The sequence below is a fragment of the Carassius carassius genome, chromosome 7 (assembly GCF_963082965.1).
Source record: "Carassius carassius chromosome 7, fCarCar2.1, whole genome shotgun sequence".
Taxonomy (NCBI): domain Eukaryota; kingdom Metazoa; phylum Chordata; class Actinopteri; order Cypriniformes; family Cyprinidae; genus Carassius; species Carassius carassius.
Genome location: NC_081761.1, coordinates 38,790,763 through 38,816,646, shown reverse-complemented (window position 1 = coordinate 38,816,646; position 25,884 = coordinate 38,790,763). Strand labels below are relative to the sequence as shown.

General features: G+C 40.6%; 1 pseudogene; it reads right to left on the bottom strand.

Annotated features, from left to right (window-relative positions):
• Positions 1–20,279, bottom strand: part of LOC132144311 (zinc finger protein 658-like) — a 34,624-nt pseudogene extending 14,345 nt beyond the window's left edge.
• Between the last annotated feature and the right edge of the window lie 5,605 nt (positions 20,280–25,884).

Below are 25,884 nucleotides of genomic sequence, written 5' to 3'. Positions count from 1 at the left end.
TAAAAAACACATTCTAGCTCTCAAGAGAGGAAAAAATAAATACTATCATTTGCCATTGTGTTCCCAAATATCTCAGAAAATCTTTACTCAAACCTGATCAAATCATCAGAGATCAAAAGCCAATATGAACCTGATCCTGGAGAGAGTCTGCTGACATTCAAGTGTCAGAGATACAACAAACAGTCATAAAAGGAGAAACAAAAATCTTCATCATCCTCCCCATTATTCTCCTCCTCCTCCTCTTCCTCATCAGTGTGTTGTTGTTGTTTCTCTGCGGTGGTTTCTTCTCCTCTGCTCTCGATCAGGTTCCTGCAGTCCACCAGTTTGACGGAGCACATCTTCAGCGGCGTCTGCAGCATCTGCTGTTCTCCAGCGTTACAGTCAGAGGTTTGATCAGTGGATTCATGATCCTGAGCGTCAGTATAACAGAGTAAAGTGAGGCTGAGCTCTGAGTCCTGTGTGTCTCTGGATCTCTGATCTCTGACGCTCCAGACTGAATCCTGAGCTTCTGTCCCATCAGTCTCACGCACCCAAACCTGCTCCACATCCTGACAAACACAATCAGCTTATCAATACAGAATCATATGTCCATTGATTCGGACAGTCATGGATCAACTTTGAAACGTTAAGGTATAGTTCATCCTAAAATGAAAATTCTGCCATTAATTACTCCCCCTTCATGTCATTTCAAACCTGTAAGCCCTTTGTTCATCTTCAGAACAGATATTAAGATATTTTTGATCAAATCCGAGAGCTTTCTGACCATCCCATAGACAGCTATGCAACTTAAATGTTCCCAGGCCTAGAAACACAGTAAGAACTAGTGTTGTTTTTGGCGGGCTGTTTTAATTTTAGTTTTAGTCTAGTCTTTGTGTGCAATTCTAACGCAATTTTATTTAAGTCAGTATATACCTAGAAGTATAGACAAAACCAAAATTTTATTTTAGCCAAACCCATTTCAAACAAGGTTATCTTGTTATATTATTGTTTTAGTCAATGAAAATGAAGAGACATTTTAGCATAGTTTTTATTTTGTAAACCACATTTAGTCTTGTTTTTATTCGTCAACAATATTGCATTATACATTTAATTATAGTCATCGTCACATGGCCAGCATTTTTGTTGTGTCTCTCTTCGTTTTTGTTACATGATAAAGGTTAGTTGACGACGATATTTAGCCATAATTTTAGTTGATGAAAGGAAAGCAACACTAGAAGGACTTTGGTTAAACAGTTCATGTGATATCAGTGGTCCAACTCTAATATTATGAAGCTTTAATTATACTTTTTTTGCACAAAAAAAACAAAAATACATTTATTCAGAAATGTCCTATCTTCCGTGTCACTCTGTCTCCACTGCGCGTTCACATGTTGACACAAGAGCTGATGATTCAGAGCAACTGAACATCCTCAACAATCTCCCCATGATGCTTCTACTCATACCTCTGTGGTTTGCAAATTTCAGAAATCATCATATCTTTCCTTGACCCGGTTTGAAGTAGTCCACTGAAAAATGTTCACTGCACAACCTCATTTGCTTGATGTTTCGAAGCAGTAAATCAACATCCCGCTCAACAGCCATAGCTTCAGTCGCTCTGAATCATTTACTTGCTCTAAATCGTGTATATACGAAGTCTGAAAGGTAAGCCTTTCAGCTGTCAGCATTAGTGAAGTACTTTTACAAACTCTCACTGGTTTCTCACAAATCAGGTATCCAGGAAATGCACACTTTAGCACCATTTGAAAGACCACACCAAGATGTAAAGCACAAACAATTAGGGATGTCCCGATCTGATCCACGACATCAGTATTGTGCAGATAATGGCCCAGAACGCTAGATCAGAGATCGGAGCGAAGAAAAATGTGATTCGATACCTATTCAACACAAACCATGGGAAAATCTAGCTTAAATTTTTTTTTTGCCTAAATGCTTGAATATGAGCAATTCCCTTGCTGCGACATACAGTTACTCACGCAGCCTTTCACATGATAAAAGTACCGTATTTTCCGCACTATAAGGCACACTTAAAAGCCTTTAATACTCTCAAAAAAAGTGCGCCTTATAATCCGGAGCGCCTTATATATGGATTAAGGCGCTCTGTCAAAATGTTGACATTCCCTTTAGCACAGCTCCATCTAGTGGATGCATAACGCAAACCCAGTCAAATGTTTGACTGCAGTATCTTCTATTCTATGCGCCTTATAATCCGGTGCGCGCCCTATATATGAAAACAGTTCTAAAATAGGCCATTCAATGAAGGTGCGCCTTATAATCCGGTGCGCCTTATAGTGCGGAAAATACAGTAGTAGCCAATTATACTCGCATGAGTATGAGAGTTAGCTAACTTACAGAATAGCCATGTCAGTGGTGTGGAAGTATTTTATCTTTAAAGAGGAAAAAAGCAAATGCAAAATTTGCGATGCAAATCTTTGAGAGGGGTGGCAATGCTGTCAGCAGGGCTTGACATTAAATTTTTTGCTCACTAGCAAATGTGGCTAGTGGTTTTCCAAAGTTACTAGCCACACAGCATTTTTACTAGCCACATTTTTGTTGTTGTGAATATACTCTCATATCCTATACCAGCCATTATCGACCTGACTTCCACTTTTCGTTGAAAGGTCTTTTGATATCTTCTTGCTTCCTTTTTTGTTTTATCATAGGTCTTCTCTTGTGTGTTGGTTTGAGCCCCTGTCCCTTTGAGTTCCGGTCTGCCTTCGGTCTGTGATTTTTTCCGAGGGAAGGGGTGTGCAAAATGAATCATTTTGATTGTTGACGATAAAAAATTCTCCACAATCTGCAGAAATATCATTGTATTATGCTGCTGCACACATTCTATCCATGGAATACTGCGACAGCCGACATATCCAGTAAACAGGTATTTATGTCTATGTCCAGTACCGCCGCTTCCATACAGAGAACGCAGTAGGGCACCAACTCCCAGGAGGGCACCATCCCATTTGCTCAAAAAAACAACAAAAAAACATTCATTTTACATGTATATTAACGTATACGTAAATAAACATGTAAACAGAATTATAAAAAATGCATTTCACGATGAAGACAGTAGACAGGCTAAGCACACATGATGCACCATTCCCACAGCCACGGTCGTGCTTGACCTTTCCTCATGTTTGTGGCTGGACAACTTTGCCCGGAAACAGACAACAGTAGTCCGGCACCGAGATAAGGAAAAGAAAAAAGCACAAGATGAGGCCCATGCATTACTCTTAGATACTTTTATAATCCTGTTATAATCCTTTTTTGGATTTTGATAGCATTAAGTTAATAACGTGTTTTAATGTTGGTGATAATATCACAGCCGCATCTGCCTTAATATCCTCTTAGAGTTTCAACGTACCGTTTAATTAATTCAATTCAAATATTCACTTAATCTTTAATTTTTGGCCACCTTTTTCGATAGAAATGCTAACCTCTATAATTTCCTCAACAAAAACATGTGGACATCACAACCCTTAAAAACAACTAATCCTTGTTTTTATTGAAGTAAAATTTTCTTGTATGTCATTTCTTAATGCTTGAGACTATAAAATTAATCAGACAACTGTATTAGTAAAATCATAGCCATAGGCAACTGTCTAGGTACAATTGTAATTTGTAAATAATAATTGTTTTATTTTGACTTGTTCATTCAATTTTTTTGAAAGGTCCTGCTAAATACTATAGTACATGCAAAACACTATTTATTTGTGTATTGTGTATAATTGTAATGTGAATCTTTGTTCTATTTTTTATAAGACAAAATAATGACAAAGTTTTTAGGTGGCTAAGTGAGTAAAGTGCTTCCATTTATTTTATTATTAGTAGTAGTATTAGTTCAAGAATAAAATAAAAATATTGGATTGATATCGGAATCGGCTATCGGTATCGGAAGTGAAAAAGTGGTATCAGGACATCCCTACAATCAATGAACAATTCAATAGCTTGCATACAGCATGCGTCTTCCTCATCTTGTATACAAGGCCCAGAGCAACAGCAGCATCCAAACACGTGTCATAGATACACCTTAAGAAAATTCTGTAAAGTTTACAGTACAAAATGACAGCTGTGGTTGCCAGAATTTTAGTGTAAAATATGGTAGCAACATTTAACGTTTCAACTTAAATTTACATTGAAATACCTTAATTTCATTAACTGATATAATGTTAATACAACATACTATTGAAGTACTGAAATCGGTTTTGTACCTGGGTAATACACTGTTATTCATTAAATGCAGGTGGTGATAAGAGTCACATGATGAACCAAAGCCCATCACAAGCAGCTTTTAAATAATAACATGCATAAAAGCTGAACAGTGTGATTCACACAGACACTAAAGGTTTTTGTAAAGGTTTGATAGAACTGGCTGGAAGACCTGCCAAGAGAGCAATGCAATACTCCTGCCTGTCCTGGACAGAACAAGGAGTTGTGAAGCATGTTTCGAAAGAAAGGGCCTGGGGCCTCATTTATAAAGCGTGCGTACGCACAAAACGGGGCTGGAAACGTACGTACGCCAGTTCCCACGCAAAGGTTGTGATCTATAAAAAACAAACTTGACGGGAGAATGTGCGCACCTTTAAGCAAACTTTGAGCCGTGCGTACGCACATTCTGGAGACAAAGGGAATTGGCGACACCGATGGTGAGGTCGTGAACTGAAGTTAGATTGTAGAAAATAAATGTGAGAAGAACGATTATAAGAATGAATGACATTTAATTTTCACTCCATTTCATACGTTATATCCACATTATCATGAAGATTAAATCCAACAGTGTTATTTGTGCCGATTGTTTTAGGCTATATACATCTAGTAAAATCCAAACGTAATTCAAAATGTATTAAAAGTAAAATAAAATAATAATCAGCGCTGCCTTACAGTCACATTGTCCACAACGGGAGCACAGGAGGACATGGCGCGATACATGTGATAGCCTACAGAATAGCATGAAATACCCTTTTATTAGAGAACTGCAGAACACAGTGTAAAAAGGAAATATTTTCCTTAATGTACATAGCCTATATCATAAAATGTCAAAGTCTGCAAATACAGTCATGAAGCACAATCGCTACTCATCATCGGTCCTAACTATTACGGTGTTCATTACAAAACCGTCAAGAAGCATGTGTTCACTATAACATTTTCGTCTTAAATTTTCGCCCACAAATTAATTAAGTGATTTTGTCAAGGTGTTAACGATCAGTCTATTTGCTAGAAACATATAAATTCTCCGGTGACCCGGGTATGTAATGCTTCATGATGGCACTCCTGGCACTGTTGGAGGATTACGCTAATGGCAGAATAAGGAGAGAACGAGTTTTCAGGGACCATGATGATTTCCTGGCCCATGATGATGACTGGCTAATAAGCCGATTTAGATTCCCTAGAGCTGTGCTCTTGGATCTATGTGCTGAATTGGGTCCAGTATTAGAGAGGGCAACACGCCGGAACCATGCCATCCCAGTCCAAATACAAGTCCTCACCACTCTGGGGTTCTTGGCAACCGGCTGTTTCCAGCGGGAATTGGCAGACAGGTAAATTAATAATATAAAAAAACTATAAGTAATCCTCAAATTTGTCTCTAAGACCTTTTTGTATATGAAATAATTCTATTGGAATCTATCATCTCACCCTATAGGTCTGGTATATCACAGCCGTCCCTGAGTGCCATAATATCTGTCGTTTTAAATGGTATACTTAATATGGTTAGTCGATACATCAGGTTCCCCTACACTGTGCGAGAACAGGCCGAAATTAAAACGCAATTTGCAGCAATGTCTGGTTTCCCAAATGTAATCGGCGCAATTGACTGCACTCATGTTGCTATAAGGGCACCATCTGAAAATGAATTTGCTTATGTTAATAGAAAGCATGTGCATTCTATTAATGTGCAAATCATATGTGACTCCAACATGACCCTCACAAACATTGTGGCACGCTGGCCTGGTTCAACACATGATTCCTTTATCTTGACACATAGCAGTGTAGGGAACAGACTAAATGCAGGCGCAGTACGTGATGGCTGGCTTCTTGGTGAGTTTAACAATATTAAAAAGTAGAAACTGTAACAATTTTGTTTTTAATATAATTATAACCTGCAGGCGACAGTGGCTACCCCCTGAGACGCTGGCTCCTCACCCCATTTTTAAACCCGCAGAGCGCAGAGGAAACTCATTATAACGAGGTCCACTCTCGTGCCCGCGCAGTTGTGGAGCGTGCCATCGGCATCCTGAAATGCAGATGGCGTGCTCTGGATGCCTCGGGTGGCAGACTTTTATACCATCCAGCAAAAGTGTGCAAGATTGTCAGGGCGTGTGGTGTTTTGCACAATATAGCACTGAGAAACGGTATTCCTCTCCCTCCTGATCTCCCTCTACCCCAGCATTACGACCCCGAGCCACAGCCCCCTGGCCGACAAGAGGGATATCAACGAGGTGCAAGAATCCGTGAGGATGTCATGCGGCGTTTGTAAAGAAAGACAAAACTCAAGGTTCATGTTTTAACTGCATCTTTTAATGATTGTGCAATTTCTTGCATCACTTCTCTCATCTGCCGTAGCTCATCTGCAACCCTGTTGACAGCGTTTATTGTCTCTCGCTGTAACTGCAGGACTGCGTCAGTGAGTACCCGACCACTTTTGGACGTGCCAGACGCAGAAGGGGCACTGCTTTGAGCCGGACGCTGTGCATCTGCATCTGAGAACCCCTCACCCTGAACCTCCTGTTCATTTACAGCTTCAGACTCCGGAAGGACTGGAGGACAAACAATTGGCAACATTTATCCATTTATCACCCCACACACTCAAATGTACAGCGTTAATGATTAAAAATCGGTTTAACCTTGCTCCTCTGTGGTTTCAGTCACGTCAGTGTCTCCCTCCTTTTCCGACACAATACCACACACGCTGACCTCCCCAATTATAGCCGCGATTTTGCTGTCCACTGATGTGAGATCAGCTGTACATGGGCCCCCACCAGTTGCAGCCACGCTCTGGCGGTGGGAGGACAGTTTTCTCTTTGCCTCCACCTTGAATGAATGAGAATCTTTATTTCACATATTTTGCATACTGTAAGCACATGTAAATAAAACTTTTTGAAAATCAATATTGCTATTTATATAGGTATATAGCCTAATAAAACACAAATGTAATATGTTGGTAAAAAAAAAATTTGTATACCTTCAGGTCGGACCATTTTTTCTTTAATTCTGCAACTGTCCGTTCTGTCCCACTGACACAATTGACGGCAGAAGCAATACTTTGCCACTCGCACTGCTTCTTTTTATTAGTGACCCCACTGCTGTGGCCACCAAATAACACAGTTTTCCGAGCCTCCACCTCCCCTACAAGTGTTTCAATCTCAGTATCTGAGAAATTACGTTTTTTTCCTCTTTTCTCACCTGTCGCCATTATTACAATTAGGCTAACAGAAATGCACGTTTTCACTTTCTTGGATTAATTAATTGGCGGGTCGCATGCCAGTTTTCCAGGTATATATGGGATTCCACTCTCATTTACATGCTGATCAGCAATCATGAGGTGATTTGCATTGACTATTTATGGTTAAAAATGGGCGTGTACAGGGCGGGATATGAGGCTGGTTCACGTACGCACATCTGCGGGTGATCTGTGATTTATAAAGGGAACATTGCTTACAGGTGTGCGTACGCACGGTTTTATAAATCGGAATATTTTTTGGCGTACGCCATTTTTGGCTTTTGGGCGCACGTAAACTTTTAGTAAAGATCCTACGCATAGTTTTATAAATGAGACCCCTGATCTTCTTGATGTTGAATAAAGCAAAACTGCAGGATTGGACAGTTTTAGCAATCTGGTCTGAGAAAGTCAGTTGATCATCAATCATAACTCCAAGGCTTCTGGCTATTTTAGAAAGAGTTATGGTTAATATGCTTAACTTGATGGTGAAATTGTGATGAAACGATGGGTTTGCTGGAACCACAAGCAGTTCTGTCTTGGCAAGGTTGAGTTGAAGGTGAAGGTCCATCATCCAGCAAGAAATGCCTGTTAGACAAGCTGAGATGCGAGCAGCTACCATCGGATCATCAGAATGGAATGAGAGGTAGAGTTAAGTGTCATTAGTATAGCAGTGGTATGAAAAGCCATGTATCTGAATGACAGAACCTAATGATGCCATGTAGACAGAGAAGAGAAGTGATCCAAGAGCTGAGCCTTGAGGCACCCCAGTAGTTAGATGTTGTGAAAACTCACTTCTCCAAGAAATCTTGAAGGAACTATCTGAGAGATAAGACTCAAACCACTGGAGTGTGGTTCCTGAGATGCCCTTTGCCAGTAGGGTTGACAGGAGGATCTGGTGGTTAGCCGTGTCAAAAGAAGTGGACAGATCCAGCAAAATAAGTATTGAAAATTTGGAATCTGCTCTTGCCAGTCTTAGGGCTTAAAAATCTGAGAACAAGGCAGGCTTGGTTGAAAGTCAACTTCTGAACCCAGATTGGTTGCTGTCGAGGAGGTTGTTCTGCGTGAGAAAAGAAGAGACTTGGTGGAACACAACTCGTTCAACTGTTTTTGCCATGAAAGAAAGGGAAACTGGTCTGTAGTTCTCTAAAAGAGGTGGGTTAAGTGTTGGTTTCTTAAGAAGTAGGGTTACATAAGCCGGTCTAAATGCTGAGGGAAAAACACCAGTGTGGGATGTGTTGATGATGTGAGTGAACGCAGGTACAACTACAGGAGAAATGGCTTGAAGGAGATGAGATGGAATCGGATCAAGTGGACAATGTCACAGTCTTCTGTCTTTCTGTCACTGTCTTCTGTGAGTGTTGTGTTTGTTTGGTGCCATGTGCTTTGTCCTGTCTCTTTTCTTACCCCGCCTATCTTGTCACCACATCATTGCTTTAGTTGCTACACCTGTGTTTCTTCCTTGCTCCCGGACTCATTTACCTTCACTCCGCACACCTGTCTCTCAATCACACACGCAGCAGTTGCTCATTGTCATGGACTATATATTCTCGTCTCACACACCACTCTGTCTGGCTGTATTAATTGTTGTTTGTGTATGCTGTGGTTCCTGGTACTCGTGTCTTTGCATCCCTGCTTGTCACCGTGATTTGTTCTGTTTTTTCCATGTTGGCCTTTTTGTTCTCTTTTATTAAAAAGTTATAAATTCCCCGCATTTGGACCCAGACCCTGTTTCTTCCTCTGTGCGTCCTACCGCGCCGTGACAGAATACAGCCAGCTACATGGGCCCAGCAGGGAAGTTCCTTAATGTCCGCCAGGGAGATCGGAGCCTTGAGGATTACGCCAGGGACTTTGTGGGGGCGGCTCGGTTATCGGCTGCGGAAAAAAACCTGCCTGATGGTCTATTTCTGGGGAGGCCTAGCCGAGCCCTTCAAGTCCCTAATGCCATTCTGGCACCCTGAGGAGAGGCTGGAGGATTACATCAACCTGGCTCAAGGTTCTCCCGAAGCGACAGTCCAGGAGTCACCAGAGGCCTCGTCGGCTGCATCCAGTGCCTCACACCGGTTCCCGGAGCTTCACGGGCTGATATGCTGCATGCAGGAATCACTGCTGATGTCGGTGCGAGCAGCGTGGTAAGCGTAAGACTCACAAAGTGGTGGAACCTGCTGATGTTCCCTCTTAGGCAGCGGGGCTCACTGCTAGCTTTGCAGAAGCCGCAGATATGGTTCACGATTCCCCCGAGGTGGTGGTGACTTCTCAAAAAGCTCCAGAGGCAGCGGTGTCCGCTCAAGATTCCCCCGAGGCGGCGGTGTGCGCTCAGAGAGCTCCAGAGGCGGTTGTGTCTGCTCAGAATTTCCACGAGGCGGCGGTGTCCGCTCAGGATTCCCACGAGGCGCCGGTGTCCGCTCAGGATTCCCACGAGGCAGCGGTGTCCGCTCAGGATTCCCACGAGGCAGCGGTGTCTGCTCACGATTCCTCCGAGGCAGCAGTGTGCGCTCAGACAGCTCCAGAGGCAGTGGTGACCGCTCAGGATTTCCACGAGGCGGCGGTGTCCGCTCAGGATTCCCACGAGGCGGCGGTGTCCGCTCAGGATTCCCACGAGGCGGTGGTGTCCGCTCAGGATTCCCACGAGGCGGCGGTGTCCGCTCAGGATTCCCACGAGGCGGCGGTGTCCGCTCACGATGCCCCCAAGGCGGTGGTGCTCGCTCACGATGCCCCCGAGGCGGCGGTGTCTGCTCACGATTCCCACGAGATGGCTGTGTCCGCTCACTATGCCACCGAGGCGGCGGTGTCCGCTCACTATGCCCCCGAGGCGGCGGTGTCCGCTCACGAGGCCCCCGAGGCGGTGGTGTCCGCTCATGATTCCAACGAGGCGATGGTTTCCGCTCACGAAGACCTCAGGCAGTACGGGTCAGCAGCAACACATCCAGCAGCATCACACTGAACACTGGTGTCCCCCAAGGATGCGTGTTGAGCCCCCTCCTCTTCACTCTACTGACCCATGACTGCACACCGTCACACAACTCCAACCTCTTCATTAAGTTTACGGATGACACGACTGTGGTGGGTATCATTAGCAACAAAGATGGGACAAACTACAGGAGCGCAGTGAGCCGCCTGGCCGAGTGGGCAAGTGACAACAATCTCTCTCTGAACGTGGAGAAGAAGAAGGAGATTGTTGTAGACTTCAGGAGAGCACACACTCAGCACATTCCTCTGAACATCAATGGTGCGACTGTGGAGAGAGTGAGCAGCACCAAGTTCCTGGGTGTGCACATCACAGAGGACCTCTCCTGGACTGAAAACACAGCAGCACTGGCCAAGAAATCACAACAGCGTCTCTACTTCCTCCGCAAACTGAGGAGAGCCAGAGCCCCGGCCCCCATCATGTACACCTTCTACAGAGGCACCATCGAGAGCATAATGTCAGCCTGCATCACTGTGTGGTATGGCGCCTGAAACGCTTCCTGCCGAAAGACTCTGCAACGCATAGTGAGAGCAGCTGAGATGATCATTGGTGTCTCTCCCCTCCCTCCAGCACATTTACGGAACCCGTCTCACTCACAAAGCCCTCTGCATCGCAGGTGATCCCACCCACCCGTCACGCAGCTTCTTCAGCCTGCTGCCATCAGGGAGGAGACTGCAGAGTCTCCAAGCCAGGACCAGCAGACTGAAGGACAGCTTCATCCACCAGGTTGTCAGGAAGCTGAACTCCATCCCGAACTTGCCCCCCTCCCCTCTTCTGCCCTAGGCACCACTGAACTTGATTTTTAGGCTCTACTGTTAATGTTATCCATTTAAAAATTATAATTTAAACTAAATACGTTATTTTTGGATTATGTTTTATAATGCACTACAATACCAAGGAGCAGATAATTGCCACTATTTGCAATAAATAGTTTAAATAGCAGAAGATCCTGCTATTTTAACAGTGTAAATGCGCGGCCACACTAGACTTAGAGCATGCAAAATTACCTTTGCATGGGCTTGTGTTTACGGTCTGACGCAGTCACATGCCTATGAATGGAAGTCAGTGGAACGAAATTTCTAGTGAGACAAAGGGCTTAAATATAACCGCTGCCTTCTTTTTGTTTTCTTTGTGCAAAAAATATTCTTGTAGCTTCATTAAGTTAGAGTTAAACCACTGATGGCACATGGACTGTTTTAACTATGTTCTTGCAATATTTCTGAAACTGGGAACATTTCTGCTGCATTGCTGTCTGTGGAGGGTCTAAAAGCTCTCGGATTTAATCAACAATATCTTAATTTGTGTTCCACAGATGAACAAAGGTCTTACAGGTTTGGAATTACACGAAGGCGAGTGATTCATGAAATAACTTTCAGTTCTATGTGAACTATCCCTTTAATAGAAGCTATACAATTTTTACTGGACAAACTGACAGTGACTGAGCTGAAGAATAAATTGAAGATCTGTTCAAACCTCTCTGTTCAGTTTGTCTCCTCTTTCGCTCAGCTTTGCCTCCAGTGAAGCCACCTCTTTCTTCAGCTGACAGATTTCTGTGATGAAATCCTCAATATCCAGCATGGACAGATCAGTTCCTACTGATTTACAGCAGACCACATCCACCTGCGCTTTCATGCTCAACATCTGAACACAAACACGTCACGATTATTACAATATATACAATATTTATATATTATTTTAAATATACATTATTAATAATAAACTGATCAAAAAAATAAATAAAAGCATAACTACACAGAACTGAATAAAGAAAATTAACTTTTGGATATTCGGAAATGTCAAAAGTATTTGATGAGACTCACCTGTTTAGGCTCATTGTTGAATAGGAATATATTCTTTATAGGAATATCTAAAATCTATCACTTCAATTAAGCTGCATTTAATAAACCTTTGTGTTTAGCCTCATATGGTTTTATTACAAATACCCAAGTTAAACTATGGTTACTTTAGTAAAACCTATGGCTTAATTTAAACCAGATCTGGATAACAAACGCTTCATTCAAGCTCATTAGCGTGCTAAAGGTAACAAAACATAAAGAGTTAAAACACGTACCGAGTCTGTAAACCTCCAACCGTCTTTTCTTCTTCAGTGGTTTTACCGGTGGATTTACTGGACTAAGATGGTCACAGCGCCTCCTACAGTTCGAGAAGTGCTAATCTCTCTGAGTCAGAACGACTGCGTTTGATATTATATCTGCACCTGCTTTTCTCACTTAAATAAAAACCGCATATTTAATTTCAGTGTACACCGTCATGCTTGCAAAGTCCAAAATGCACAATTACGTTTTTGGAGGCTTGTTACTTTCGCATAGACTACATTGTCAAGGTCCAGAAAAGTATGAAAGACATCGTCAGAACAGTCCATGTACCATCAGTGGCAGAGGTTTTCAACTCCAGTCCAAGCACCAAACTTTTCCTCCCAGAGGATTCGTTTCTACCAAGTAAATCTCTTACCTTACACAGCAGCATAAATGCTCTTGAAGAACAGTGATGAAATGGATAGTTTAGAAACCATGGCTCTTTCTTGATTAAAAGAAACCGGTCCAACAATGAAAAAGTAGAGTGTATTTGCCAGACTCTCCTTCATGCATTTCAACACATAAAACATGCCTTATAAAACCTAGGAGATCATATTATTGTAGTATTTTATTTTGAGAATTTTTAATCGTTCTGTCTTGTTTAACATAAAATCATTGCTTTACTCTGTCAAACGTGACATTATATACAGCACTTGGATCAATCCACAGCATTAAAAAAGTTCACTCAGTAAGAACTCAATGAACATTTTCAGGACGAGCCAAACAAGATTTCTTTCCCAGATTGACTGATGAAAGTCACTCTGATGATTCTGGAGCAGTTTGTTCTTTAGTGTGTTTGTTCTGGTGGGTCTGGAAACTACCTAAATAAGCGAATCTCTCGCTGCAGATGGAGCAGGAGTAAGGTTTCTCTCCTGTATGAACTCGCTGATGGACCTTAAGGACGTCTGATCGAGCAAACGTCTTTTCACACTGTGAGCATTTAAACGGTCTTTCTCCAGTATGAGTCCTCTTGTGGTTTCGAAATGTACCATGTTTACCGAAACTCTTTCCACAAATGCTGCAGTGATATGGTTTTTCTCCGGTGTGGACTCGCTTATGAAATATAAAATGAGATGGATTTGAAAAGCTCTTCCCGCAGTAGGAGCACAGATATGGTTTCTCTCCAGTGTGTTTCCTCTCGTGAATGTACAAACTATTAATATGACGGAATCGTTTGTCGCAGTGTTTGCACTGAAACGGTTTCTCATCAGAATGGATTTTCTGGTGTGACTTTAGAGAGCCTAAGTCTGTGAAGGCTTTCCCACATTCACTGCACTGATACGGTCTCTCATTAGTGTGCAAACGCACGTGTCTCTTCAGATGAGATCCCTGGTTGAAGCTTTTCTTGCAGTGCGGACACTTGTATGGTCTTTCTCCCGTGTGGATTCGCTTATGAGCATCAAGATTTGCTTTGGTGCTGAAATACTTGTCACATTCACTGCAGTGGAAAGACTTTTCACCGTGAGTCTTTAAGTGAACTTTTAAACTAGAATGAATGAAAAAAATCTCCCCGCACTGTTCACAGTGAAACTCCTTCTTCCCGCTGTGCTCTTTTGAATGAAGTCTCCTCTCTTCTGCGGTAGGAAAGCTGATTTTGCATCTCCTACAGCTAAAGCTTTTCTGTTCTGTGTGTTTTCTCTCGTGTCTCTTTAAATGACCCTCTGAACTCAGTGTTTTTCCACAGGTGCTGCAGGAGAAACTCTTGACCGTCAGCTGCTCTTTTGATGTTAAGTCTGTCTCTCCATCAGAAGATGTACAGCCTTTATCATCTGAAATAAACAAAATGGTTATAAATTCTGGGTTTTAAAATATATATTTGTTTGTCACTCAGGGAACATACAGAAATTCTGTGACATCTGTCTAACATCTAGGAGTGAACAATTAATTTACTGCAGTTATCCAATTGCAAAAAGCCTACAAATTAATAAGCGAGTTTGAAAATGGCACACATTTTACAATATTTATTGTGATATTTTACAGTAAAATAGTATAATTACTAATCAAAATGTATATCTTTTATAATTTTATAAATCATTAAATATAAAAAAAATGAATTACATTTTTGGCCAAATTGTGCAGTCATACACACAGACACAGCAAATCTGGCTCACTTAAAAAACACATTTCAGAGATCAAAATAGAAAGAGAGAAAAATACTGTCATTTTTCATTTTTTTCCAAATTATCTCAGAAAAGGAGGAAACTTACCTGGAGGGATGAAATCTTCATCTTTTTCATCAACACTGTCATCATCATCATCATCACTCTGATCATCTTCCTCCCCATTATTCTCCTCCTCCTCCTCCTCTTCCTCATCAGTGTGGTGTTGTTGTTTCTCTGCGGTGGTTTCTTCTCCTCTGCTCTCGATCAGGTTCCTGCAGTCCACCAGTTTGACGGAGCACATCTTCAGCGGCGTCTGCAGCATCTGCTGTTCTCCAGCGTTACAGTCAGAGGTTTGATCAGTGGATTCATGATCCTGAGCGTCAGTATAACAGAGTAAAGTGAGGCTGAGCTCTGAGTCCTGTGTGTCTCTGGATCTCTGATCTCTGACGCTCCAGACTGAATCCTGAGCTTCTGTCCCATCAGTCTCACGCACCCAAACCTGCTCCACATCCTGACAAACACAATCAGTAATATATCTAGTGAGAGTATGATTAACAATAAGACATTGATTCACACAACAATCAGTCCATATTAGCAGCTAAAGATGAAATGAAGATCCGTTCAAACCTCTCTGTTCAGTTTGTCTCCTCTTTCTCTCAGCTTTGCCTCCAGTGAAGCCACCTCTTTCTTCAGCTGACAGATTTCTGTGATGAAATCCTCAATATCCAGCATGGACAGATCAGTTCCTACTGATTTACAGCAGACCACATCCACCTGCGCTTTCATGCTCAACATCTGAACACAAACACTTTGTGATTAATATAATATATATAATATTTAAATATTAATATTTATTATAAACCATTTTACATTTATTTATAATAAACTGCTAAAAAATTAAGAGCATAACTACACAGAACTGAATAAAGAAAATTAACTTCTGAAGAATATTCAGAAACATCAGATTTAAAATGTATTTGAAAAGATTCACCTGTTTAGGCTCATTGCTGAATAGGAATATATTATTTATAGGAATATTTTAAATCTATCAATTAAGTTAAGCTGTATTTAATAAACTTAACGCTTTAACTTAAAAAGGATTGAAATTTAATCGATTTTAGGCATCCTTTAAAAAAAATTCCGGCATACTACAATAGTTATATGGTTATATGCTGGACACTTTTATTTTAGGCTATGCACAAATTTACCATTAATTTTCTGTAATTACAGTAAAGTAAAACAATGGTAAATTTGTGCTTAGCCTAATGTGGTTTTATAACAAATACCCAAGTTAAACTATGGTTACTTTAGTAAAACCTATGGCTTAATTTAAACCAGATCTGGATATCAAACGCTTCATTCAAGCTCATTAGCGTGCTAAAGGTAACAAAACATAAAGAGTTAAAACACGTACCGAGTCTGTAAACCTCCAACCGTCTTTTCTTCTTCAGTGGTTTTACCGGTGGATTTACTGGACTAAGATGGTCACAGCGCCTCCTACAGTTCGAGAAGTGCTAATCTCTCCGAGTCAGAACGACTGCGTGTGATATTATATCTGCACCTGCTTTTCTCATTTAAATAAAAAACCTCTTTCTTCAGCTGACAGATTTCTGTGATGAAATCCTCAATATCCAGCATGGACAGATCAGTTCCTACTGATTTACAGCAGACCACATCCACCTGCGCTTTCATGCTCAACATCTGAACACAAACACTTTGTGATAAAAGACGCTTAAAAATCCTAAATTATAGTTGTAAACTAAGCATGATATTTTAAGATGTGCACCCATTTCTAAACATTCTTTGAAAGTGTCCAGGATTGAAACTAAAATAATGTGCTACTTAAGCATCTATGGCTTTATTACAAACTTTTAACATGGTCACTGAAGCAAAACATTGCCAAATGTGGTTAGTGTGGTTTTATTACAAATACCCAATTAAATTATAGTTCCTGAAGTAAAACCGTAGTTAATTTTCACAAGCGAGGAGATTAGGTGACACAAGCTTTATTTAAAGTGACTGTAACACTTTAAAAAAATAAAACATGCACACTGATAAACCGCATAAATAAAACATTAAAGACACACCAACCTTCTTGCTTTCTTCAGTGGTTTTACCAGTGAACTAAAGTTCGTCACAGCGCCTTCTCTACAGTACGAGCGATGGTGAGTAAATAATAAGCGCTGGGTCTGGATAGGTCTTTTCGTCTGTATCTTATTCAAAAATGCAATTGAATTCCAGTGACGAATTCGCTCTAGTTAATTTCTTTTAAACTAGCAAGATCATCATGTTCTCGTCAGTTAGGCATGTCAAATTCCTCCGACATCATCTTTAACCTAATAATAATATTAATTTTAAGTAATCATTTAGTAAAGAGATCGACAAACGAGCGAGTCAGTCAGGCAGTAAAACAAAACGACCGTTATTTTTTAAATCCCGCGATCGCGCGGCTCTCTGTGGAAGTAAAAGCTGTTGCTGAAAAAGCGCGCGCAGATCAGAGGCGCTCAGTAAATAGAGATTACCAACGAAATTGATTTCTGTTATATGATTCAACAGCCTGTTTCACAGACAGGTCTTACACTAGCCAGGAGGCCATAGTTAAATTTAATACATAAGGATTTTTTTTTGTGGCTTAGAAGTTTAATTAAGTGGAAACATCTCAGACTTACATTTAGGCATAAGCCTTGTCTGTGAAATGATAATTTAAAACGTGTTTTGGTTGATCTTATTTCTGTATTTTCATAAATGTTGCATTAAACGAATTTCAGGGCTCTTTAAGTCATTAAACAAAAACATCTGCAACGTTTTTATTTGAATTTTTTTTTTTTAAGTTATGAAAATAGACTAATAATAACCATTTATAGATTAAATCTGCTCAGTGTCCATCCAGATTTATTTATTATAGAGTTAGCAAAGGTTATTATGAGCATTGTAATGTTTAAAGTGGATGTCATAAATGGCAATTTTTTTTTCAGTATTAACAGCTAGCTCTCAGTTTTGTGTTCACATGAGATCAATATTTCAAATATGTCACAAACATTTAAATTCTACACTTCTTAACTATCTAATCTTTCTTACTGACATTACAGTGAAGTTCAAGTAGCTGCCACAAAACCCTCAAACTTTTCCACCCACAGGATTTGTTTCTACCATATAGTGATGAAATAGATAATCTTTCAACTATGGCTCTTTCTTGATTAAAAGAAACCCGTCCAGCAATGAAGAACTGTATTTTGCCAGTGACTCTCCTCCATGCATTCTTTATGGCATTTCACCACACAAAACTTTTTGAAATCCTTATGAAATCCAAGCGCTTATATTGTAGTATTTTATTTTGAAGATTTTTAATAGTTCTCTCTTGTTTAATATAAAATAATTGTTCTACTCTGTCAAACATGCCTTCAGCGTTGGGTTTAATCCACCACATGAACGCTCATTGCCCCGTACTGGCAGTAAGAGCTCAATGTACAGTTTTACTATGAGCTGAAAGATTTTTTTTTCCCCAGATTGACTGATGAAAATCACTCTGATGATTCAGTTTGTTCTTTAGCGTGTTTGTTCTGGTGGGTCTGGAAACTACCTAAATAAGCGAATCTCTCGCTGCAGATGGAGCAGGAGTAAGGTTTCTCTCCTGTATGAACTCGCTGATGGACCTTAAGGACGTCTGATCGAGCAAACGTCTTTTCACACTGTGAGCATTTAAACGGTCTTTCTCCAGTATGAGTCCTCATGTGGTTTTGAAATGTACCATGTTTACTGAAACTCTTTTCACAAATGCTGCATTGATATGGTTTTTCTCCAGTGTGGACTCGCTTATGTTCCCTGAAATGAGTTGGATCAGAAAAGCTCTTCCCGCAGTGGGCGCACAGATATGGTTTCTCTCCAGTGTGTGTCCTCTCGTGACAATTCAGATGAGATCTTTGACGGAATCGTTTGTCGCAGTGTTTGCACTGAAACGGTTTCTCATCTGAATGGATTTTCTGGTGTGACTTTAGACAGAATGAGTTTGTGAAGGCTTTCCCACATTCACTGCACTGATACGGTCTCTCATTGTTGTGCAAACGCACGTGTGTCTTCAGATGAGATCCATAATTGAATCTTCTCTCGCAGTGCGGACACTTGTATGGTCTTTCTCCCGTGTGGATTCGCTTATGAGCATCAAGACTTCCTTTGGTGCTGAAATACTTGTCACATTCACTGCAGTGGAAAGACTTTTCACCGTGAGTCTTCAAGTGAACTTTTAGTCTAGAATGAATGAAAAAAATCTCCCCGCACTGTTCACAGTGATACTCCTTCTTCCCGCTGTGCTCTTTTGAATGAAGTCTCCTCTCTTCTGCGGTAGGAAAGCTGATGTTGCATATCTTACAGCTGAAGTCTTTCTGTTCTGTGTGTTTTCTCTCGTGTCTCTTTAAATGACCCTCTGAACTCAGTGTTTTTCCACAGGTGCTGCAGGAGAAACTCTTGACCGTCAGCTGCTCTTTTGATGTTAAGTCTGTCTCTCCATCAGAAGATGAACAGCCTTTATCATCTGAAATAAACAAAATGGTTATAAATTCTGGGTTTTAAAATATACTGGAAAAGAGTTTGTGTGAAACACTTCAAGTTAATTAAATAAACCCATGCACAGACATATTAAAAAATGAGTTTAGAAATGCAACATCCGCCAACCATTTCATTTTATGTACAATGTCATTTTACAGTATAATAATACCGCAATCAAAATGTTTTTCTTTCACGATTTTGTATATCATAATAAAATTAATTTAAATTAGATTTTTGGTCAAATTAGGCTGCCTTACAAACAGGCACAGCAAATCTGTCTCTTACAAAACACATTCTAGCTCTCAAGAGAGGAAAAAAATAAATACTATCATTTGCCTTTGTTTTCCCAAATATCTCAGAAAATCTTTACTCAAACCTGATCAGATCATCAGAGACCATCAGTTAATATGAACATGTTTCTGCAGAGTCTCTGCTGACATTCAAGTGTCATGAAAAACAACGAAAGGTCATAAAAGGAAGAAACATACCGGGAGGGATGAAATCTTCATCATCATCATCACCATCTTCATCTTCCTCCCCATTATTCTCCTCCTCCTCCTCTTCCTCATCAGTGTGTTGTTGTTGTTTCTCTGCGGTGGTTTCTTCTCCTCTGCTCTCGATCAGGTTCCTGCAGTCCACCAGTTTGACGGAGCACATCTTCAGCGGCGTCTGCAGCATCTGCTGTTCTCCAGCGTTACAGTCAGAGGTTTGATCAGTGGATTCATGATCCTGAGCGTCAGTATAACAGAGTAAAGTGAGGCTGAGCTCTGAGTCCTGTGTGTCTCTGGATCTCTGATCTCTGACGCTCCAGACTGAATCCTGAGCTTCTGTCCCATCAGTCTCACGCACCCAAACCTGCTCCACATCCTGACAAACACAATCAGTAATATATCTAGTGAGAGTATGATTAACAATAAGACATTGATTCACACAACAATCAGTCCATATTAGCAGCTAAAGATGAAATGAAGATCTGTTCAAACCTCTCTGTTCAGTTTGTCTCCTCTTTCTCTCAGCTTTGCCTCCAGTGAAGCCACCTCTTTCTTCAGCTGACAGATTTCTGTGATGAAATCCTCAATATCCAGCATGGACAGATCAGTTCCTACTGATTTACAGCAGACCACATCCACCTGCGCTTTCATGCTCAACATCTGAACACAAACACTTCATCATTATTACAAGATATACTGTATTTATATTTTAATATTTATTATAAACATACATTATAATAAACTGATCAAACAAATATAAGAGCATAACTACACAGAACTGAAGAAAATTTACTTCTGGATAATATTTAGAAATAGGGATGGGATGGTATGAAAATTTAATATCACGATTATAGTCACTAAAATTATCACGATTATCAATATTATCACGGTTTTGTTGAAACGAGATGAAAGTGTTCAAAAATAGTTGATGCTCACACTGAAAACATTTCAGCAAGTTTTATATTTAATAATCAACAAACAACTAATAAAACAAGCAACTCTATGCACTTAATTTAAAGAAAGATTAAATTCTGTGGCATTTCCTTCCTTACAATGAAAAGTGTAGAAGCATAGAAAAGCATAGAAAAGTCACTGACTTTCGCCATTCCTTCTCGAAAAACAAACAAAAAAACATTGTGCGCTGCGCTTGCGTCAGACTGTTGCTGACTGGACATGATTTAATAGCGAGTTATTAAAACCGCGATAATCAAACACGATTTTAATGATAATTCATTTTTAAACGATATTACTAACCTTCAGCACATTTTATCACGGTTATCGATAAAACCGGTTATCGTCCCATCCCTATTTAGAAACAAGTCAGATATAAAATTTATTTTTTTGATAAGACTCATCTGTTTAAGTTCATTGTTGAATAGAAAATATTCTTATTCTTATTGTTATATATATATATATAGAGAGATAGAGAGAGAGAGAGAGAGAGAGAGAGGGAGAGATGAGTTGATGAGAGTTGATTTATTTCACTAATTCCATTCAAAAGTGAAACTTATATATTTTATTCATTAATTACATACAGACTGATATATTTCAAAAGTTTTTCTTATAATTTTGTTGTTTATAACTGAAAACTAAGGAAAATCCCAAATTCAGTATCTCAGAAAATTAGAATATTGTGAAAAGGTTCAATATTGAAGGCAATGCAAGTTTATTTATATTGCACATTTCGTGCACAATGGTAATTCGAAGTGCATAAAAGTAAAATAATAATGAAGAAAAATAATAACAAGAATAAAACAAGCAATTTTAAAACTTTATTAAAAATTATAAAAAAACATACTTATTTAAAATGAATAAGTTTGTACATTGCACAGTGCTCACTCAATAAATGCACAGCCAAACAGATGAGTTTTAAGTCTAGATTTAAATGTGACTAGTGTTTTAGCACATCTGATCTCTTCTGGAAGTTGATTCCCACTGCGGGCAGCATAGTAACTAAAGGAGGACTCCCCTTGTATTGTGTCAACCCTGACTCGATCCTAATGATCTGAGTGCTCTGTTAGGTTTATATTCAGTGAGCATATCTGCTATGTATTTCGGTCCTAGCTCATTTAATGACTTATATACGAGTAAAAGTACTTTAAAATCAATCCAAAATCAGGAAACTACACTAACCTTTTCAACTGGTGGCACTTGCGCGACTAACTTTTTCAGTTACTGGCGCAAAACATAATTTGGTCACACAAATTTTTTATAGTATGCCGCTCTGGATAATAATGAAACTGTATTGCATACAGATGTGCTTTTTATTTTACTTGCCATCTTTTGAACCACATTACTTCTTGTTTTATTTCTTAAAGTTCACACAGTGCATTGCTCCGTCTTGGTACCTTAAAGGTGCCATCTGTCATATCTGGCAAAAAAATCAAGTCATACTCCACATTCCATACCAGATGGGGGCAGTATGCTTCAATAAAGTGAATTGGTCTACTCTAGAGTAACAAACGAGAAACTGCGTAGTCTCTATGCTCCGCCCCTAACTTCACAACAACACTAGAGCATAGCCGAAGCCTATAAGACAGCGGTTCTCAATTGCAGTCCTCACGCCCCACTGCTCTGCACATTTTGAACGTTTCTCTTAGCGCTTCAGACATTTGTTCTATTCGAACATAAGTGCCCTGCGAAGTGGTCATCACAGGATATTCAGCCATGATTCCAATTCGAAGTGAACGTAGCTATATGTTCCAAACAAAGTGCATCGAAGTGTGCAAGACATGAATTTAAATTGTATTGATTTACAGAGGTATATGATGTCACAGTTGTCCATGTTTAAAGACGCTGCACAGCACAAATCAGTGAATGAATGTTTAGATGTGAGGTAAACTTCAACAGATTTCCCCTGCTCAGAGAGTAGGGAGCAATGAACAATTAGAACACAGTTCATGCACGGAGTTCATTTCTAACGAGCTGATTATCTGAATCAGGTGTGTTAACAAATAGAAACGTGCAAAATATGCAGAGCAGTGGGGCGCGAGGACTGGAATTGAGAACCGCTGCTATAAGAGGACGTTTTATCTCCAGAGGAACGTTGGGTGATGTCAAGTGATTTTGAAACATGACATCTTCAAGCTACTCCCCTTCACCTTTACCAGTGAATATGTTCATATTCATTTTGTTCATATTACATTGAGTTGTATATACACATTATTGGAATTAAATTAATTTGACAGACAGCATTCTGTCAACATCATTGGTCAACATCAGACAGCTGATGTTGACCAAGCTAGCGCCAACCAACGTAACCAGAGCTGGCAACTCTCAAGCATTCACCGTGAGACACACGCAATTGACTCTTTTCACACGCTTTCACGCCACACATTCTCACGTATAGAAAAACCACGAAGCAAAGAGGACACGGAGACCAACAGACTAGACAGAGCAGGTTACTTATGATATAAAAATATGGGTAAGTTATAGCTAGCTAATTATCAAACGCAGCTACGGTTAGCCATCGCTAACATTAGCACGTTTATAGAACAGCCTTCGATACATTTCTATGTTATAACTTCCCGAAAAAAAATACACAAACATATAAAACAAACTTCTAGCGAAATACTAACAGCATCTAACTTACCAATCCAAAAGAAATGTTGCAAGTTCGGTGTCGAACCTCATTTCTTTCAGGTCCATCAGTTGTCTCCAGCGATTGAAAGCAGTGCCGATGTTTACTCTGGTTCGGCTCCTTTTCTTATCGGATTTGATTTGTGTTTCCGAGCGCGGTTGTTTCCCTGTAGCGGGTGGTGGTCTCTTGCCAAGGGCTTCAACCATCCTTCCGCTTGATTGACATCAGGTTAGATTACGCCCACAAGCCGTGCGAGTTATTCGTGTATTGCAGGTTGGCTGGTGGTTATGTTGCCCGCATACCGCCTCCCATGGCCGAAACTGGTATTACGACACCTGTCGGGCCGGGGCTAGTAATGCTACTGCTAATTAAGATTGATATCTCTGCAGCATTATAACTTTACATTTTTTTAATGACATCATCGCCCTTATTTCTTCTCATACTTTTGATGCGTGTAGGTAATTTTTAAAATATTTTTAGCTCAATTTTTGCACATGGCACCTTTAACCCAGGGCCGCAGCTGGTGCAGGTTGTACAGTGGGCCCTGTTTGAAATGGTTTAATATTTACTGTATGTTCGTTCTATTTACACAATGTTTCCTTTTTTTAAAGTTTGTGCTGAAGTTGGCTGAAGCCAACTTGATGTGTTGAATGCCCAGAGCACATTATAAAACATTTTTTAAAATAAAAATTTCTGTTTTAATAAATGCTCATAGTAAATCAGGATATTGCCTAAAACATAAGGTAGGTACAAAAATAATCAGTGATGCATTTGCGACCAAATAACAATTAGTCGCAAATGTGCAATGTCATTTCAAAAGGTCGCATATGCGACCATTTTGGTCGCAGTGTAGTTCCCTGTAAATGTAACTGGAAGCCAGTGTAAGGACCTGAGGACTGGTGTGATATGCTCAAATTTTCTGGTTCTAGTCAGAATCCTGGCAGCAGTGTTCTGGATGAGCTGCAGCTGTCTAATGGTCTTTTTGGGAAGGCCGGTGAGGAGCCCATTACAATAGTCCACCCTGCTGGTGATGAAGGCATGAACAAGTTTCTCCAAGTCTTGACTAGAAACAAAATATTAATTCTTGAAATGTTTTTTAAATGATAGTATGCTGATTTAGTTACTGCTTTGACATGACTACTGAAACTAAGATCTGACTTGATTTTTAGTTGTTTGAACCCTAGAGTCAAGGTATGCATTCACCTTGAAAACTTCATCTTTGTTTCCAAATGCAATGACTTCAGTTTTTTCCTTGTTTAACTGAAGAAAGTTCTGGCACATCCAACTATTAATTTCATCAATGCATTGGCAGAGGGAGTCAATGGGGCTGTTGTCATTTGGAGATAAGGCTAGGTGAATCTGGGTATCATCAGCATAGCTGTGATAGGCAATTTGGTTCCTTCTCATTATTTGACACCTGGTGCCACACTCTAATTAGCTAATCAACTCAAAATACCTGCAAAGCCTTTAAATCCAAAAACCAAGATGGCGGCGCAAACACATCGCAAGGCTCAGCATCTCTCCAGTTTTTGCAATTTTGCAGTATTATTCCTGCTCATCTCGGGTTTGTTCGTACTGAACAGCTTTGCTTTAACATCATACACCAGACAGGAGCTTTTGGATATCGGTGAGGACTTTTCCAACAGTTTTATCACCAATCTTCGACTCATCCCTGAGATCGCTAGAACACCCGAGGCTACGCACTCTACCCAGTCGGGCGGAAGTGCTCGCAAGCGTCGTCGAGATCGTAAACAAAGGCAGGGGAAGCGCGGAGGTTTAAGAGTCAAGCTAAAGCCAACACCGCTCCGGCTCTCTTTACTCAGCATTTTCCTCGCTAATGTGTGGTCACTGGTGAACAAAATTGATGAGTTACGACTTCGCATCACTCACAGTAAGAGACTTTTGGACTGCAATGTCATGGTTTTCACAGAAACATGGCCACACAGCGACGTACCCAATAATGCTATTGAGCTAGCCGGACGCTACAAGTTCCGGGCAGATAGAACGGCAGATGATTCCGGCAAGACAAGAGGTGGTGAATTGTGCATTGATATCTACACCTCCTCTGTACTGGATCACATCAACACCATCATTGACAGTGTTACAACAGAAAAACATAACAACATACCCTAATCAGATGCCATGGATGAACAAGGAGTTGCGACTTCTGCTGAAAGCCCGCAACACTGCCTTCAGGTCAGATGACGCTCAGGCCTACAGTAAATCCAGGGCTAACCTGAAAAGGGGCATCAAAAAGGCCAAGTACTGCTACAAGCTGAAGGTAGAGGAACACTTTTCCAACTCTGACCCCCGACGCATGTGGCAGGGCATCCAAATCATCAGTGACTACAAGTCAAGCAACTCCACTCCAACGGTCACGGACGTCTCCTTCCTTAACGAGCTAAATTACTTTTATGCTCGCTTCAACAGCGACAGCAAGGAGACGGCCACCAAAATTACACACTCAGCAGACCACCAACCTCTCAAACTCACCTCCACAGATGTCCACACTGCACTGAGCCGGATCAACGCACGCAAGGCTGCTGGCCCTGACGGCATTCCTGGACGTGTGCTTAGGGCATGTGCAGAGCAGCTTGCAGGGGTCTTCACAGACATTTTCAACCTGTCCCTCACCCAAGCAACTGTGCCAACATATTTTAAGTCCACATCCATTGT